The 17,916-nt window shown below is 42.3% G+C and overlaps 1 protein-coding gene across 2 annotated transcripts in view; it reads right to left on the bottom strand.

The window, feature by feature from the left end:
- Positions 1-17,916, bottom strand: part of SOBP (sine oculis binding protein homolog) — a 159,317-nt gene that overhangs the window by 100,464 nt on the left and 40,937 nt on the right. The window lies entirely within an intron of this gene.

Below are 17,916 nucleotides of genomic sequence, written 5' to 3'. Positions count from 1 at the left end.
AAAATGCCAGCATTGAAGTGACTTAAGTAATAGGAAGTAGGGCAGGAGTGGCGGGGGGGGTGGGTGCATGTGTACTAAATTACAAAGCAAAATGCATTTCTTACTCCAAGTTCTTGGCAAATAAAACTTTGAAAACTAGCATACTAAGCCCTTTTATGAAGTATGTATGTACGCTTACTAAATAGTGCTATTCTAATGACAAAGAAGAGCTGTTTCTATTGCTCTTCGAGCTACTGCCATTACAACTCTCCTCCTGCTGCTTTCAGAGATCTCATGCTGATCACAGCACGGATGGTATCTGTCCCTTACTAGCTCTGCGGCCCCAGCAAGTCACCTCCCTTCTCAGGGCCACAGTTTTCTCATCTGTAACAGGAGGATGTTGAAGAAATTTTGTCACATCACTTTCAGCTCCAACAGTCCAGGAAGCACGCAGATATGCATCTAACTCTCAGCATGTTTGTCATGAGCTCTGTCTATATGTTCTCAACTTCTCGGCCTCCTTTAATCTCTTGCACATGTTTTCCTAAATACAACCTAAAGACCAAAGGACGTCCAAAATCAATTTTTTTCTGTCATGGGATATGGTTTTCAGCATCCCTAGAAAGTCTGTAATATTTTGAAATGTTATTACGGACCCTGGCCACTACAATAAGGCTGATACATTTGTTTTTCAACGTGCGACAAGTAGAACTCCCCTTCCTGACTCAGAGCCTTTAACTGCCTTGCCACCCTTTGCCTTTCTCCCGTCTGTCCCAATTCCGGAATTCGCATTTCAGTCCGCATCCTAGCATGTGCTCACTCGTGCAGAGGAGCCTGGCCCCTGGGCTGGGGAAGTCACTCTACGGTCCCCAGCTGTCCTCATCCACATCTGTTCCGGCATGCCTCCTACCATATCATTTGTTTACTCGGCTGTCTCCCTATTCAGCTGCGAGAGCCTTAGAGGCAGAAACCTCTCCTTTATTCATCTTTGTATCCCCAGGCACAGACTAACGCCCAGCATGCTGTGGGGGCTGAATAAATGGGTAAATGAATAAACGTGTGGAATGACATCTCCGTACAAGCACAGGAAAACTCATACCCTCGGATAGACATTCCTCTATCACACCTAGCAGAGTTTCTGGTTCATTCGCTGGGTGCACAGGATACACGGCTTTCTACCCATATATGCATTTCTATGCTTCTCTCCAGCCTTTTACTTCCCCCAGTCTCTTCCAGTGTCCAGGCCCAAGCCAACAGTGATGGGTGCAGATCCCTGATCTGCCAAGCAGTAGCTCCTGAAAGGGAGCTGGGTGACAGCATCAGGACCCAAGAGCAAGAAGGAAACAGCCAACTTCCTTCCCATCTCCCCTGGGAGCCAGCTTGGCATTCCAGGTTGAAGGAAGGGGAAGCAGGGGGAGTGGGCCATGGGTGCCGGGCTGCCCAGGAGGGAGTGAGGCCTATCTCTCCATGTCTCCTCCCGTGCACAGCTGGTTTAGGGCAACACAGTGATGGCTACCTCTTGCTGGGCCCCTGTATGGCCCTGGAGAATACAGAGGACAGGGGCTAACTGTGATAACTACTTTGATATAGGTTTTATTCCATACATCATCCATCCATGTCCCTACATACACAAGGAGAGAGAAATTGAGGTCCAAATCGTCATTCCCAACCCCTGACCAAGCATTAAGCCAAATAGCGAGGCCCCAGGGACACCGAACATCTTGCTGAATTGCACAATCATAAAGAATTACATTTAACTGGTATTTATTAAGTGCCAAATGGTTGTATCAGCAATGTAAAGGAAGTGAAAAAAGCAGAATGAAGGAGAAAGGGAGTCTGCTGGTTGGGGTTCAGAAGCGTTAATTTAAGCTTACCTCTTAAGTTTACTTTTGTGCACTTTAATTTTCCCCTCTCATCACATTTAATAGGGCATACCATGTAAAACATCTAAATTGTTCATCCAACTCTTCCTGAGTTTCTAGTTAATTCTGGTTGTCTTGATTTAGGCTTCAACAAATACAGATAATTTCTCTGAGCTCCATCCCTGGTATAGGGCTTCGGAGCATACATCTTCATAATTAATCCTCTGGGGTTTTCTGCTTTTGATTCAGTCTCTAAGTCAAGTTCAATGCTCTGGAATTTGGGAAGCCAACATTATTCATTTCTACTTATTAAGCAACTCAGGACATAGGAAAATGAAAAAGATATCCCCGGTACAGGCTTTCTCGGGTACCAATAGGCCATAAGATGGGGGAATTCTTTATTTCGTTTGTGGTCAGTATTGACTTGAGTATCAGGTTTGAAGTTCTATGAGGTTTACAGTCGTGGTATGTGCTGCCTTCACAGTTGATTCACAAAGTCCTCGTCCTCTGATGCACCCTCCACGGTGCCACTTTAACCAGACGCAGGAAGTCGTCAAACTAAATCACAGACCTGGGATGTGAGTCTACATTCTCTCTCTCCCCTCTACCTGCATCACCCCTTCCCCGGAGCATGCCTCATCGGCTGTGCAATGCACTACAGGAGGGAAATGTTTTCCCAGCCCAGAAACTCATCAACTTGAACCCTGAAGCATGACATCTGAATTCCTTACTGCAGGAGCAGGAGCAGCTCACAACTGCTGTACACGATCATTAACAACCTGCTTGCATTTCCAGGGCTGCCTCTGTGGATTAATATATGCACTACCTAGTAAACCATCTGCCACGGAGTCTGACCCGGTCTTTCTCCATGGTGGCCAACTGCAAAGGTTACCCTAAGTGTTAAGAGGCAGGGTACACTTTCATTGTATTTATCTTCACCAATTCTTTAGTTTTATTATTGGTTCTTTGGTCCCCATCAGTGTACCTTTTCAGGCTCTTTGCATCCCATCTTTGTATAGTCCAGAGCCTAATAAAAATATATTTAATCCTCTATGTCAACTCTTTCAAAGTTCAGCATTAGCCTTTTATAAAACTCAGGTTAAAGGAGGATGAACTACACATTTCCTGCGAAGGTGGGACAAAGCTTATTGTTTGACATACTTTTGTCCACTGTAAAAAACTATCTTTAAAGCAAACATCTAAATGCCTTTTTTTTTTTTTTTTTTTTTTTTAAAGACTAGGCAAGGAACACAATTGAAGCCCATTCAAACCAAACCAAGTTCCCCTCTCTGGGGATGCTGAGAGCCAGCCTGTATCAGTGAGTATGAGGATTGAATGTTTTTGTCCTCTTGTGCTAGCTGACAGCTCAGTGAATGGAATTGCATCTGATGTCAGGTTACCTCATTATATTCATATATTTGTAGAGCAGGGTTTGGTGCTGGGGGGGGGGGGGGGGGGGGAGCTGGGAGGAGGTAATCCCCTGTGGTTTTTCAAATGAAAGCAACTTAGAAAAAGTAGCAAACTTCCCTTCCTTCCTGTCATCTACTTCCAAATAAGCAGTGTATTAAGTGACACTATTCCTAATATAAACCCCTGGGACAGTATGCTATTAATTTATGCGTACTCTGAGGAATATCATCCACTCCTTACCCAGGTTCTTAATCCAAGGTAAGGCTTTATTCCTGGCCTTCAGTTATTTATTTTCCTCAAGGGTCTCTTTGGAGGGAGTCAGCCAAACTCTAAGTGAATTATTTGGATTTTTGAAAATCCAAACAATTTACCTTACTTTTTGCAAGGCTACATTTAGTCATCTTTTTTTTTTTTTTTAAGGTTTATATTGAAATGCTAACTCAAGACACAAATACTGTTTTGTTTTGTTGTTTTGTTTTGTTCTCAGAGGAGGGTTCTCAAATGACAGCCCTGCACACTGTGCGCTGTTAGTGTTCTTTTTCGGAACCTGACTTCTCTCCCAGTTAGGATAAAGGAAACTCACCAACCTCAAACCAGGAGAGTTTCTATTTAAGCATATGTGTGTGTCCGTGCATGTGGACAGGAGCATACGTGAAGGTGTGTGCTCAAGGCACTGAAAGAAGAGGCTGGAGGACCTCCCACCACAATGATTTCGTACTTACAGGGATGCTTACGATGTTTTAGTCGTACCAGAAGCAACATCATACCTGACTTCCTTCACATGCTTTGGGCCTTCTGACTAGGGGCGCTTAAGCGTCTCAGATTTGGTCCAGCTCCATTTCCTTGGAGGCCCAACTTACAAATTTAAGTCACATCAAATCCCTATAAACACTGCCGCACCTCAAAAGGACAGGACAGGATGCCACACCCACCCTCCACATACGCCATCTTTGTCTTCCAGGGCTTTCTAATCTCCTTAGAGCACAGCCCCCAACACCCAATGTATGGAAGCGCGCTGTGTGTTTTCGCACTTTCTGGCTGCTTTCTGAGATGTCATCTGTGTGTCCTCTCCATTCCCCATTGGTCTTTAACATGTCTTCCGAGTTGCCAGAGACAGATTTTTCACTTTTCAAAAGGATGCCTTTTTCGTACTAATAAAACTTTCATACTTGTCTGCTTAATCACGCCAGCTTTACTGTCCCCTTTTTACTTTTTTGTTTTTGGCTCAGAGGTATATGAACCATCTGTGCCTCTAAAACAGTTTGCTTAAATAGCCTCCAGGCAGATTTTATGGTTTTTAAGTTTTTTACTTTAACCTTCAGCCTGCTGTTAGCCATTTTCATCACAGTTTTAAAATCAGCCTCTTTTGGAAACGACTGTCACTATATGTGGTTCTCAGAAGTTACTGGAACTGGAGAAGGGGCCACTGACTCCAGCTGAATTGCACCGTGGTGTCCATCCCCCATCACCTGAGGCAGGAGCAGGTACGGTTAGGCTCGGGGAGGGTCATCTCCTCTAGCGGGCATCCTGAAAAGTGACGCAGACACCCCCCATTTTGAATATCCGTGTCCACACCACCCAGTTGAGACCCATGAAAATAAAATCTGAACTGCCTACCTGCCTATTTATTCATCACCACATTTCTATGGGATGGTCATCGCGACCCTAGGCTGAAACAAAGAATACAGAGAAAGGAAGGAGAATTCTTTCCTTCCCGCCACACCATTGTGCCCTGAGAATCGTCCTCTGTTATTTGCTGGCAGACCTGCTGTTCAGTTCCCATTTTATCACAGTTATCTAGTCTGGGGACCTGGGCATCAGTAAGTGTTCCTCTATCCCGAGATTTATCACCCAAACTTCCTGTCTACTCTCGCATTAATGTTACATACGTCTATAGTTCTCTTTATATATATTAAAACCACGTCTCTTCCCACACCCAGAGGAAGGTGGGGAGATGGGCAGGATCTGCCCTTTCTCCGGCTCTTTCCATCAAAAAATAGCTTACTCCATTTAATTTCAATCATCCAACCATATTTGTCAAACACTAATTATTTTCTTCCCCCAAATCAGTGCATTTTCACCCAATCTTTTCTCTGCTGTTATTGTTCTTTCCTGATACATTCGATAATAAAAACACTTAGGGTCTTAGAGTTATTATTCTTATTCTTATTATTTATTTACAAAATGCTGCTACCCTCAGGAGCTCCAGGCGGTCAAAATACTCCCTGAAATAAATTAGTAATATTGTGCCTAGTCCACCATCCATGAAGCAGAGTGAAAAGTCAAGGAAGGCAGAAGCTAGTAGGCAAGCAGCAAATCCCCAAGGGTTGGTAGGAATGAATGAATGAATGAATGAATGAATGAACAAAGACAGAAACAAATGGATCAATGGGATTATTGTTCCAGGGAACATCTGTTTGTTTTCTTGTTCATAGGTTAACGATCCATTCCCTCACAAAGAACCTGAAATTAGCAAAAAAATAGCAGATCAGGGTCAGGTTCTAGATCAATGCTGCGGTATCCTCTTCCCAGAGAGCTCTTCCATCCCCTTTCTCCCCTCCTTCACATCTGTTCATCTTTTGAATTTTAGTGAAAGCCCTACTACTTCCTCAGGGAAGCTTCCAGGTCTCCTGGCTAATCAAATCTCCCTGTCGGAGGCCCTCACAGCACTGTGCCCACACACTCACAGCACTTGACACAGTGACAATTTCACATTTGTGTTATTATGTAAATAAATGTCTGCCTTCCACCGCTTCATGAGGGCAGGAACCGGTTCTCATTGTCCGTTGGAACGCCAACGACTAGCACAGTGCCTGGCACATAGTACCTGCTCAAGAAATCTTTGCTTAATAAATATATAGATAAATTAATAACTTGCAAGTTGAGGCCTTCAAGGTCTCTTCTCCTTCTGCTACCTGAACTTGATGCATTCAGCCTCAGACTACATCACAATTTGTTTGAACATTCTCCACTCCCTACTGTTCAGCAGGCAGTTTTCAGCCACAGAGAAAGCTTAAATATGTGGCAGGCAGGCTCACCTTTGATGTGTAACTGCAGCCTCACCCAGTCCCAGGTATCTGCCTACCCATATCCAGTACAGTCCTTGGCCAACATCTGGCCACTCCCACTGGTGAAACTATTTATTGTGCTATCTGCTCTTCTAATAGTACCATTGTTCCTCTTCATAAATAAGCATATCTAACAGCCAAACACAATCCCTTCATCTTAGTTCCATGCAATCACATATTCTATGGGGTCCAAAAAGAAGAGAACAAGTTAGCACTTTGTCCTGGTACTAAAGACAACATTCTAATAATCGGGGTTTCATATAGCTGGTCCTTGAGAGAAGTAGTTCATCTAAGTGTCCTATGGTGAATGTTAACCATATTTTTATCTCTCAATCCATATTTGGATTTCAGATTCCTTCTTCCACAGGACAAGAGGAGATGGGCATGCCACATTCATTGTGTAAAGAATTCAACCTCATGAGATAACCTCATGAGGTCTCTTCTCCTTCTCTCTCATGGATATTTGCCGGCACCTACCATCAGCCATCATTCTGACCCCTTCCCTCTCTTAAGAGATTCCAAATTTTGGGGCGCCTGGGTGGCTCAGTTGGTTAGGCGATTGCCTTCAGCTCAGGTCATGATCCTGGAGTCACAGGATCGAGTCCTGCATTGGGCTCCCAGCTCCTCGGGGAGTCTGCTTCTCCCTCTGACCTTCTCCTCACTCATGCTCTGTCTCACAGTCTCTCTCTCAAATAAATAAATAAAATACTTTTTTATAAAAGAGAGATTCCAAATTTTCATTCTGGTAGCTGCCTTTCCTCACGCGCCTCCCATGGGTTTTAGAGGAAAATAAGCCTAACTCTAACATCCAAGGGAAGCCCTGACTGGCTCAAGCTAATCAGAATAGCCATTGCCCTGGTCATAGCCCCAGTTCAGGCATGTGCATGTGACCTAAGCATAAACAATAAATATGAATTTCAAGACTCTTGCTTGGAATGTTAGGACATAGGCACTCTGTCTTTCACTGGATATGAACAAGGAAGCATATAGGCCTGATTGCTGCTAGCGGCCTTCCCATGACCTCTGGGGAACTTGCCTTGGAAAACAGCCAACACTCTATATACAAAAGCACAAAGATGAGTAGAAATGAAACCACTGCACTACAGGATCAACCTGTCTGAAGCATACCCTACCGTAGGACTTGAATTCCACTGGATGAAAGATGTCCTTTAAAGTCTAAACCAGTTTGAGTTGGGCCTTCTGTTACTTGCATTAAAAATCCTGATACTCGGGGCACCTGGGTAGCTCAGTGGGTTACGCCTCTGCCTTCGGCTCAGGTCATGATCTCAGGGTCCTGGGATGGAGCCCCGCATTGGGCTCTCTGCTCGGCGGGGAGCCTGCTTCCCCTCCTTCTCTCTCTGCCTGCCTCTCTGCCTACTTGTGATCTGTGTGTGTGTGTGTCAAATAAATACATAAAATCTTAAAAAAAAATCCTGATACTCCATGCCCCCTGCCTTCCCTCCCCCCACCAAAAATCCTGATACAGCCTATAACTATCACCAAATTAAGTCTACCTTTAGAATAAAGTAAACTTCAAAACATTCCCTTTACCCAAAGATGCTCCCTTTAAAGTTATTACCTCCTTTCCCTCACACTACTTCTAGGAGCCGTGCAGATGCCTGTGGATACCATAGATCTGTCTCCCAGACCAAGATTTGGTCTCTGCGTTGAGCTTACCTTCTGAGATCTTAACCTCCCCTCTAGACCAGGCTCAAGCCCCACCTGCTACTATGTCAGAACACTTAACCAACAATATCCATCCTTGGATCATTTCTCCCCACACTTTAAAAAAAAGAGAGAGAGAGAGAGAGAGAAACCCTAAGCTAGTTCAACATACTTTTGCTACTGAGAAATGTTTCATAACTACTAGTGAATAATTCAGTGAATCTGACACTTTTCATTTTCTATTGCCAGACACACCCAACTCCATGGGAATGCTATTGCCTTTCCTACTCCCTAAATCCTCTCTGCACCGGGGATCTTAAATGTATTACTTCCTTAACAGAGATCCAATCAACAGAGATTAGATCATGTCACACATCTTGCTCAATGCCTCACAGAAGCTGCCATGAAAGTTAGGAGAAAATCCAAACTAGTAGCTCTGTGCCCTATGTGATCTGGTCCCAACCACCCTGACCATTCAACTCCAGACAATATGGTCTTCTTAATGCTGTTCAGAAATGCCAAGGCTCTTCCTCTGCCTCTCCCTTGCTCCCCCTCCTCTTGTAAATTCTCTGTTCTAAGCTCTTTTCATGACAGCCTCATCACCCTTTCTGTCCCTGCCCACGCATCACCTCCTCAAGGATGACTTCCATAACCACCAGATATAACATAGCACCCCATCGCCATCCACGTCCTCACTCTGTTTTTTCTTCATAGCACTTGTCACTACCTGAAATTTTGTTACATATATACATATTTTTAACTTGTATATTATCAATCTCCCTTAGAGAAAGACTCTAAGTTCCTTTAAGGCAGGGACTTTTCTCTTGTTTTTCAATGTACCCGCCAAGCCCAAAACAGTGCCTAGTATATTATGGAGACACAGTATATCTTTTATTTTATTTGTTTAAATAAATGGATGAATAAATAAGAATTTACTTAATCTTGGCCAAAATCAAACAAAAAAGCAGCACAGAGACTTGTTTCCTACTAGGCAAATCCCCCTTGTCTTTAAGTATTTGCCCTGCTTTTTTCCCTTTTATTTTTTAACTGAAGTTAACATACAATATTATGTATTTATGTGTTATGTATTTAACTGAGTTAACATACAATACTTTATGAGTTTCAGGTGTCCAAGACAGTGATTCAACTTTTATACACATTACGAAATGATGACCATGATAAGTCTACTTGCCATCTGTCACATACAAAGTTATTCTAATATTATTGATATAGACCTATGCTGTAACTTCTATTCCTGTGACTTATTTATTTTTATAACTGGAAGTTTGTACTTCTTAATTCCCTTCGCCTATTTAGCCCATCCCCCTCATCCCTCTCCCCTCTGACAACCACCATTTTGTTCTCTGCATTTATGGGTTTATGTCTGCTGTTTGTTTGTGCATTTGTTTATTCATTTGTTTTCTTAGATTCCACAGATAAGTGAAATCATATGGCATTTGTCTTTCTCTCTCTGACTTATTTCACTCATCATAATACCCTCTAAGGTCCATCTATGTTGTCACAAATGTCTATCTGCCCACCTGTATCTCACCTACCCCTGGGTCTCTGTGTCTCCAAATCCTTTGACACCAACAATTTAAATCACTCTAGTTTATAAGATATTTAATCCTACATGTGATGACAGAAAGTATCAGGGCCTTCCAAGATGGGTCTTATAACAGAGTCGGATGCGCAGTCTTAAAACTGCTTACCCTATTTAAGATAATATGAATTTATTCTCTCAAAAGAGATCACAAGATAATATATCATTTATTTGAAATCACCACTTTATCCTAGAATGGCTGGCAATCAGACTAGCAATTGTCATACCTCAACATTCCTATTACCCACCAAGTCCGCAAAATACACTTATTAGGGTAGGACCAGCTCTCATAATGCTAATTAGTTAATCAAGAAATTGAGACACTAGGAAAGCTCAAGTTTGTGTGACAAAAATTGGATGCAAAATCTTTGACTTATAATTTCTACTATCTCGGTGGGAAAAACATAATCATTTCAAAGTCAAAGCAGTTGTTTTTCTACAATCAAAAGTAGTTAAATACTTTTAAATTCATTTGAACATATTTATGAAGGATTTCTCCTATATGCCTCCAAAGCTCTCTTATAAATCAGTATAATGTTTCCAAGGCACATTTAGAGGTAAAAAAAAAATTCCTATCTACTAACCATATTTTCTTCTATTAGAAGATGAATTAAGCAGAAAATACATTAATGTCTGAATTTATAATAGCAGTGGTTAACCCTTAGCCATAGCAAACTAATGAGGAATATTTTACCATGCAAGGATTAATCAGGGCTCTCCAACACTATGTAATTTGACATTCAGAGGACTTAATCATGAATGGATTTTATTCCCCTATTTACTTTTCATCATGGGGATGCCTTACAAAGACACTACATGTTAGAATAATATAATTCTGGAGCTTAATCTTATTACTTTAAAGAAATGTCATTTAAATAATATTCCATAGCTTTAAAAAAGAGTCCTTACAGAGGCAGGACTCGATGATTATGTCGTCTCTGGCTTAAATGCAGCTCAAACATTGAGAAAAATATTAGTATGGAAGTAGTGAGCCCCCAAACCTGGGTCTGGCTAACCCACTGTCAGCAATGAGACAGCAACACAAATTCTGGGAGGTTGTGATTACCAGACAATTGGCTTCCACCCTCCAGCCATTGATTATCTCTTTCTTTGTTAAAGACTACAGGAGTTTCATTTAACTAGAGTGCTGAGTACCTTGCAGCAGAGTTCAAGGATCTTTTATGGATTCATTAAATCATTGATCTGCCTTCCTGTCCTTGTAGTCGTGCCCAGCTCCGGCCCACAGCCTGTGTTTACAAAGAATGCAAGAGACTGACGTTTGTAACCTCCAAAGGCAGTCTGTCAGTAGACATTAGACTGCACTGTGCACGGTGCACAGAGTGGATTGTAACGTTAAGGAATTTCCCATTCTCCAGCTCAGCTGCTGGGGCAGGAATTCCGCAGCCATCTACAACAACCTTCTTTATATGCCATCCTAATCTGTGATAATAGGAACAAAGAGCCAAGAGCCCAAGGAACAAATAAGTCCACGTGGCTTGCCCGGTTCACACGTTTGCCTCTGTATGCAAAAGCCAGCCGGTGGCACTGAGACTGGGGTCGGGGGCGGTGTGGTGCAGCAGGATAGAGACCGCAGGTGTGCCTACAGCTTGCCTCTCCCGCATATGGCCATCTTGAGTGTACTAGCTTTTGTGACCACACATTGCAAAAGTGTATGAGAAAAATTCTGGATTCAAACTACTACCTTAAAATATCTCAAGGCAAGCCACCTGGCCTGTCTTGGGTACTTCACATTCTTAACAAGGCATTTGAGTTAAAAACCTAACTACGATCCTAGGAAACTGCACAATCCTTCTCTCTTGGTTTCTCTGGACAGGGCACTACATACTCTTAGAAACTTCTCCCTCCTGTGGTCTTTATGAATAAGGTCTCATGACATGGTCCTTTTAAAGTCCGGTGCAGGGAGGGCTGGAGGTAGCTCACGATGGGAGAAGCACAGCAGAACAACCCGGGAGATAATTCTTGAAATGCCTGTTCTTCTGATAAACCGAGAACACCGCTAGCAGCAAGGTGAGAAAGTTGGCGATGCAAGGGACTGGATCGATTAGGAGAAAGCATGTCCCAAATAACTAGAACCCTTCCTGTTCATTTGTTTCCTGAGCTGCCTGCTGCCCCCAACCAGACAGCCGGACTATGAACTTGAGGCACGCCCATTCATCACTCCACGGCCGCACTCACCAGAACACAATGTAGCTGATGCAATCTGACACTGTGGTTAATGCTAAACGAGAGCGAGAGCGTGCCTTCGAGATGGATTGGATAATTACCGGCAGTTCAAATGAGAGAAACTTGATTTAAGTGTATAGCATTAGCTATCACTAGAAGGATGCCCAGACTCTCACTGCGTCTGAAAATCAGCATTCGAGAATATGTCCATAGACCTGCACACGCATCCCCAGATGATCAGATTCGGATCCATGAAAAATCCACCCCCCTTCCTTTTGTGCGCTGAACAGAAATGTTGAACAAACACTGGGGCTTGAAGCTATTTGGAGTTTTAATCATCTCTTCATATTTAGTCTAAAATATCTAGTATTACGCAGAAGTTGACATCCATTCTGGATAACAGATTAAAATTATTTCTCTGTTTTCCCTACAGCCTCCAAAATGTAGCCCACTAAAAACCAGATGGGGGTTGGGCAACTGGGTGGCTCAGTCGGTTAAGCAACTGCCCTCGGCTCAGGTCATGATCCTGGAGTCCTATGATGGAGTCCCGCATGGGGCTCCCTGCTCAGCTGGGAATCTGCTTCTCCCTCTGACCCTTCCCTCTCTCTCATTCTCTCTTTCTCTCACAAATAAATAAATTAAATCTTAAAAAAAAAAAAAAAAAAACTAGACAGGGGTGCTACTCTTTTCTTGAAGTAGAAAACTTACCTGCCCCCTTCTCTTTGTGCTCCCGGTATCCCTTAAACCAGTGCTTCTCAGTGGTGTTCAAGTGTTCTGATAAACATGCTTACATGCCTCTCCCCTGAGTTTTGGGTGGCTGTTGGGGGGCACTAGGTCCCCCCAACACTACAGAAGCTCTGCCCCTGGAACCCATTCTGGCTTTCTTCAAGAGCCCAGGCATCACTTTAACCTGACCTACGTCTTGCTTCGCTGCCCCAAACTTTCCTGCTGGAATCCCACCGCAAAGGCATTTCAAAGGGCTAACACCTTCCCCCTCCTCTGCTATTGCTTTTCTCTGAGGTTCTCGTGTGCAGCCTCTCATCATTATTCCATTCCATATTCCAAAATACCACAGGATGAGAAAACAGTTGGGCTTGTTGTTCTTTCCCTAGAGCTTTCTGAGGACGCCCCTGTTTGCTGTGACCAAGAGGGAACTCGGCCACTGGAGGACAGACAGAAGCCCTGGGTGGGGCAGTGGGGGCCACGGTCTATGCAGCCAGTGGACAGGCTTGTGGCATAGATCCAAAAGGCAGAACCAGAGTGATCGTGCTGCAGGCCAGGGGAGATAGACCCAGAAGTCTCACTGACACCCCGTAAATTCCAAGTGAACCTGCAGGAAGAACTCTGGCGCTTCCCTGGAATGTTTACTGCTCAATTGAGAATATTTGCAAGCAACTGGCAAAAGCAAGTCTGTGGCCTGAGATTCGGGCAGTCTAAGAACGTTAATTACAAATAATTTCTTAACGTCCTTCCCCCAAATTTCATGAATAATAACCATGTTGCAAATTAAATCTTGCAGGTGTTTCAAGGGAACAAAGTAGCCAGGTTAATCACTAGATTTGCAGGGCGACTGTTATGCATTTCTTCTGCGTTACTAGGTTCGATAATTAAGTCTGAAACTGAGAACCTTTTCCAAGATATCTTCAAGTTTAATAAAAAGACCAATACAGAAGTGCCCCTTATCCATGGTTCACTTTCCATGGTTTCAGTTATTTGTGGTACACTGTGGTCTAGAAGCAGATGATCTTCCTGATTTATCATCACAAGGTCAAGAGTGGCCTAGCACTACTTCACAATGCCTACGTCTCACAGCATCACAAGAAGGTCAGTACAGTAAAGATATTTTGAGAAAGAATCCACATTCACATAAGTTTTATGACAGTATATTATTATAACTGTCCTATTTTATTATTAGTCCTTATTATATAGTGTTTAATTTATAAATTAAACTTTATCATAGGTATGTATGTATAGGTAAAAATATAGTATCAGGAGGGTTCAGTACTATCCATGGGTTCAAGCATGCACTGGGAGTCTTAGAAGGTCTCCCCCGGGGTCAGGGAGGACTACTGTAGTCTAAATAAAAATGTGTCCTCAAATAATATGATACATGCTAATTAGTGATGGGTTTTCCAAAAGGGATCTCTTCAAAGAAAAAATCACTGTGAATGTAGGAAATCATTTAAAAGTGAGATAAATGCTTTATTATACAATATTCCCCTCTTTCAATATTTGTTGTCATTATCATCACGATGGCTAGCAATTTAATGATAGGATTTGCAAATGTTGTTTCTCCTTATACCCATCTAATCTTTAATTCATCCTTATTGTTATCCCTTATCTACACAGCTTACTTTCCTCCACGGTCTGGTGGTGGACAGCAACGTTATGACGTTGAAGGAATATTTCTATCTATTCTTGTTTCAAATTACAGGGAAATTAGACCAAGGAAGTAAAACTTTGGTGTTTTTAGGCAATTGTGTCTGTTACTAAAATATCAATGCCATGAACCCATAAAGAACACTAAAATTTAAGATCTTAACAAAGAGAAGAAAACAATCATTTGCATTGCCGGCATTGGCCATTTGTCTTGAGTTTTTATTTCCTTCTTGATTTATGGACATGAGTTTAGATAATGAGATATTTTCCCAAGCAGAAGGAAAAAGACCAAACACGGGCTATTTGGAGATAACTACTACTTGTGGTCTTGTTTGTTACTCTTGTTTTTAAAGAGATAATGATTACAAGGCATCCTCCCTCAGGAAAGACAATTTCTAAGTGTTATTTTGCAAAGTAAAACTGGTGTTCGTGAAACAAAACACGTGAGCATCTCCTGCAAAACCACTAAGACACCTCTGCAACTTTTCAACTCCTAGGCGAATCACTAGGCTAGAAATGTTCCCAAGTCCTTCTCTACTTGTGACCTCAAAAAGGGGCTGGGAAAAGAGCAAGCTCTTAGTTCCCTGAAAATTCTCCAGTGCATCGAGTAATGAGACGCACGTACCATTGCTCAGCCAATGCCCATAGACTACAAAAGCATTTTTCTTCCCCACTGTTTAAAAACTTTGGAGCCAGCAATGGAGGCTGTTGGGGATAAGGAGTCCACAAAATATAATTACAAATTAACACTATCACTTCTTAGAGCCGATGTCCTGAAATGTATAAGCTAGTAGTTAGGTTCCTTAAGTGAATACAGCTGTGACTCACAGTACCCCCTCCGAACAGAAACATCGTGAAGAAAGCCTACATCTGTGTAGTGATCCAAACCACCCTTCAAATAAAATTGTAAACTTTATTATTCAGTTTAAAAATATAAACTACATGCCCAAAAGGGTTAACTTGGCTGGAGCCTACCCACCTTACTTGTTAGGGCCAGGGTTTGAGAGAGACGTATATGACATGACGTTCTCAACCGACTCCATCAAACAGACACAGAGACCCAGAGAAAGAAGGGTGGAGAAGTAAATGAAATTTAAAGAGCCAATTTTCAGGGGGCCTTCATTTTGAGAGTTGGGCTATTTTTGTCCTTGTTTTTAGCAGCAAATCAATTCCTGCCTCCATACCCAAGCATTTGTGAAGAGAAGAGCAGGGGAACCACAGGCACAGCTGTCCAATTTACATTCACAAATGCAGGTGTTGCTCAGACACAAAACAGAGGTCAGCTGAATGCGGCTCCTAATTAGCTACCTTTTCTACTAGGATTTTTCTTTGTAAAGTTATGCATGCAATTTGGGTTCAACTTAGAGACCATTTTTAGATCCCAGCATGCCATCCACCAAGAAACGGGCTGTCATTATAAAGCATAATTTACAGCATAGTTAACTTTACATGTATTTTAAAATCTACATTACACCTAAGGCAAATTTCTCTTCTCCACACACATTACCCACTCTGTTTTCCATCCCCTTCTGCCTATCTAAAATTTAGTGCAGAATGTAGCCGGAAAATCTTTTATGACAGCACAGGAAGAATTTTGCCCTTTTTCTAAGATTAAGGAAGTCCACAATTTTAATAATGAGGACTAAAGACTTGGTTAAACGGCACAAGAAAAGTAGCTATTTGCTATTGTCTTCAGTGGGGAACACCCTGGGGCTTATTACAGCAGTTCTTAGAAATGGCAGCATGGAGACTGGTATCGAATACAAGCCATTAGGAAACCTAAGCCCTAAATGAAATGACCACAAAATCCTATCAGTTAACAGAAATGCAGCAGCTGTACATGTTTTTTGTAATACAATAGGATATTGTTGCAGAGATAACACTCTTAAAATTAAAAAAATAAAAAAATAAAAAAGCATCCAGCAAGCAATGTGACCGCTTTATTCCCCTATTTGAAAAATGAGAAAGTATAGTGTAGCAGAGCTTTGGAATACATAAATAAGCATGAAGATTGCGGAGAAGACAGGTATTGTATGTACACTAATGGGCTGCTGGGATCAGCTGTCAAAGTCACTGGCTAAACTTGAAGCCACTGTGACTCCCAGCTTCTGCAAGATGTTCAAAGACCTACCCTGGTAATACCCTGCAGGAAGCGAAAGGTAACGGTCCTCCTTGGATTTTACCTGCTGTACGTATAATCCAAGTACTAATTCTTATCTTGGCTCCCAATTTTGTATCTTTTAAAACTGCATGCTAGAGAAGTTTAAATTCAGTTCGACCTTAAACTTTATAATGATGTAATATTACACGTTATTTATAATGATATATATTTTTATATACGGCTATTTCAGAGGCTTACTAAAGTCAAGTCGTTTGGCAAAAGATGATACGTATCACAGGGATTGTAACAAATTCATCTCTCTTGATTGTACTCACTATAGGCTGTCCATCAAGATTCAGACCCATAATCCTTCAGAACCATAGAAAGACAAAAACCCCTGTTCTCTAGCCATCTTCTTGGTTGGAATGCAAAGTATTTTGTTGTGGTAAGTAGGGCTTTGAAGATGAAAGCGCTGGGTCCACTCCTGTGATTGTTACCCCAGTGCTCAGCATTCAAAACGGGAGCCCCCGGATCTCAGAGATCATTTTAATCCTCCTATATTAAAACAAAACGTGTCTCCCATGCGTGCTCTAACCTCCTTCCTCTGGCATCTCATTGGCCCCTCCCGAGGGAAGATGAACTCGACTGTTGACTTTCCCAAAAGAATTCCAAACAATTTCCTTACTTGCCTCCCTGTTCCAGTGAAGATTATGAGCCTAATTCTTCGAGACTGCTACTAAAATTCCACCCTGCTGGTTCCTGCAGCCTAATTCTTTCAGCATTATGTTTTTTGGCAGAATGATGTGACCCAAATTTGCAGGAGACAATTTGCTGCAACAGTGCTTCTTGCAATGCAGTGAACCCGAGATTAGCATTCCAGGATTACAAATATCAGACTTTAAAAAAATAATAATAATAATTGTTTGCTTCGAGAAAAGACAGATTTCAAGCTCGTATTATGGAAATGGAAATGCTTGGCAAAATGTGGACAATTTAATGAATTAAAGAAAGCTTTCCAGATCAATGGAAAACAATCAAGAAGTAGCAATTTACTTCAGTAAGTGGTGGCAAAATGCTACAGTGGTTCTTTTAAAGATTACGGAAATAGCTGTGCGTGTCTGTGTGTGTGAGATTGTAAAACCATCATGCATTCCATTTCTCAACACTGGTGGTTGATACTATTCTAAAAGGACATTTTTCAGAGCTGAGGTGTCTTAAAATAAAACAAAACAAAAACTGATGAACTACGGCTGTCCCTGTGTTCACCCACCAGGCTGCTCACCAAGGCTTGGCTGTGTGAGCGAATGTTGGTTCAGGTATCCATTATTTCACCTTTTCTCGGTTTCAATCAACTTGTACATAAGGCATCAAGTGAGACCTGACGTTCTTCTTGATTCGAATTTTGTGGATCAGGTTTTGTAAAGAGCCAGAGCAATATCCCCATTGGGAACAGATATGAAACTGCGTGGACTAAAGCTTTCTGGCCACGCTTCCGTGGCTCGCTCCTCGGCCTGTGTAAGCCATCTCTACCACTTATCTTTCGTGAACTCTAGCCTACCCCCTCTACTGCTGGAGAGACACTGGCACCTCCAATGTCACTCGGCTGCGACCACCGCCACCGCGTCCCTCCTCACCCGATTCTCATTCACCCTCTCAGAATCCAAA

Source organism: Mustela nigripes, chromosome 5, assembly GCF_022355385.1.
Source record: "Mustela nigripes isolate SB6536 chromosome 5, MUSNIG.SB6536, whole genome shotgun sequence".
NCBI lineage: Eukaryota > Metazoa > Chordata > Mammalia > Carnivora > Mustelidae > Mustela > Mustela nigripes.
Note: the sequence above shows the minus strand (reverse complement) of the source record. Positions and strands in the feature narration are given on the sequence as shown.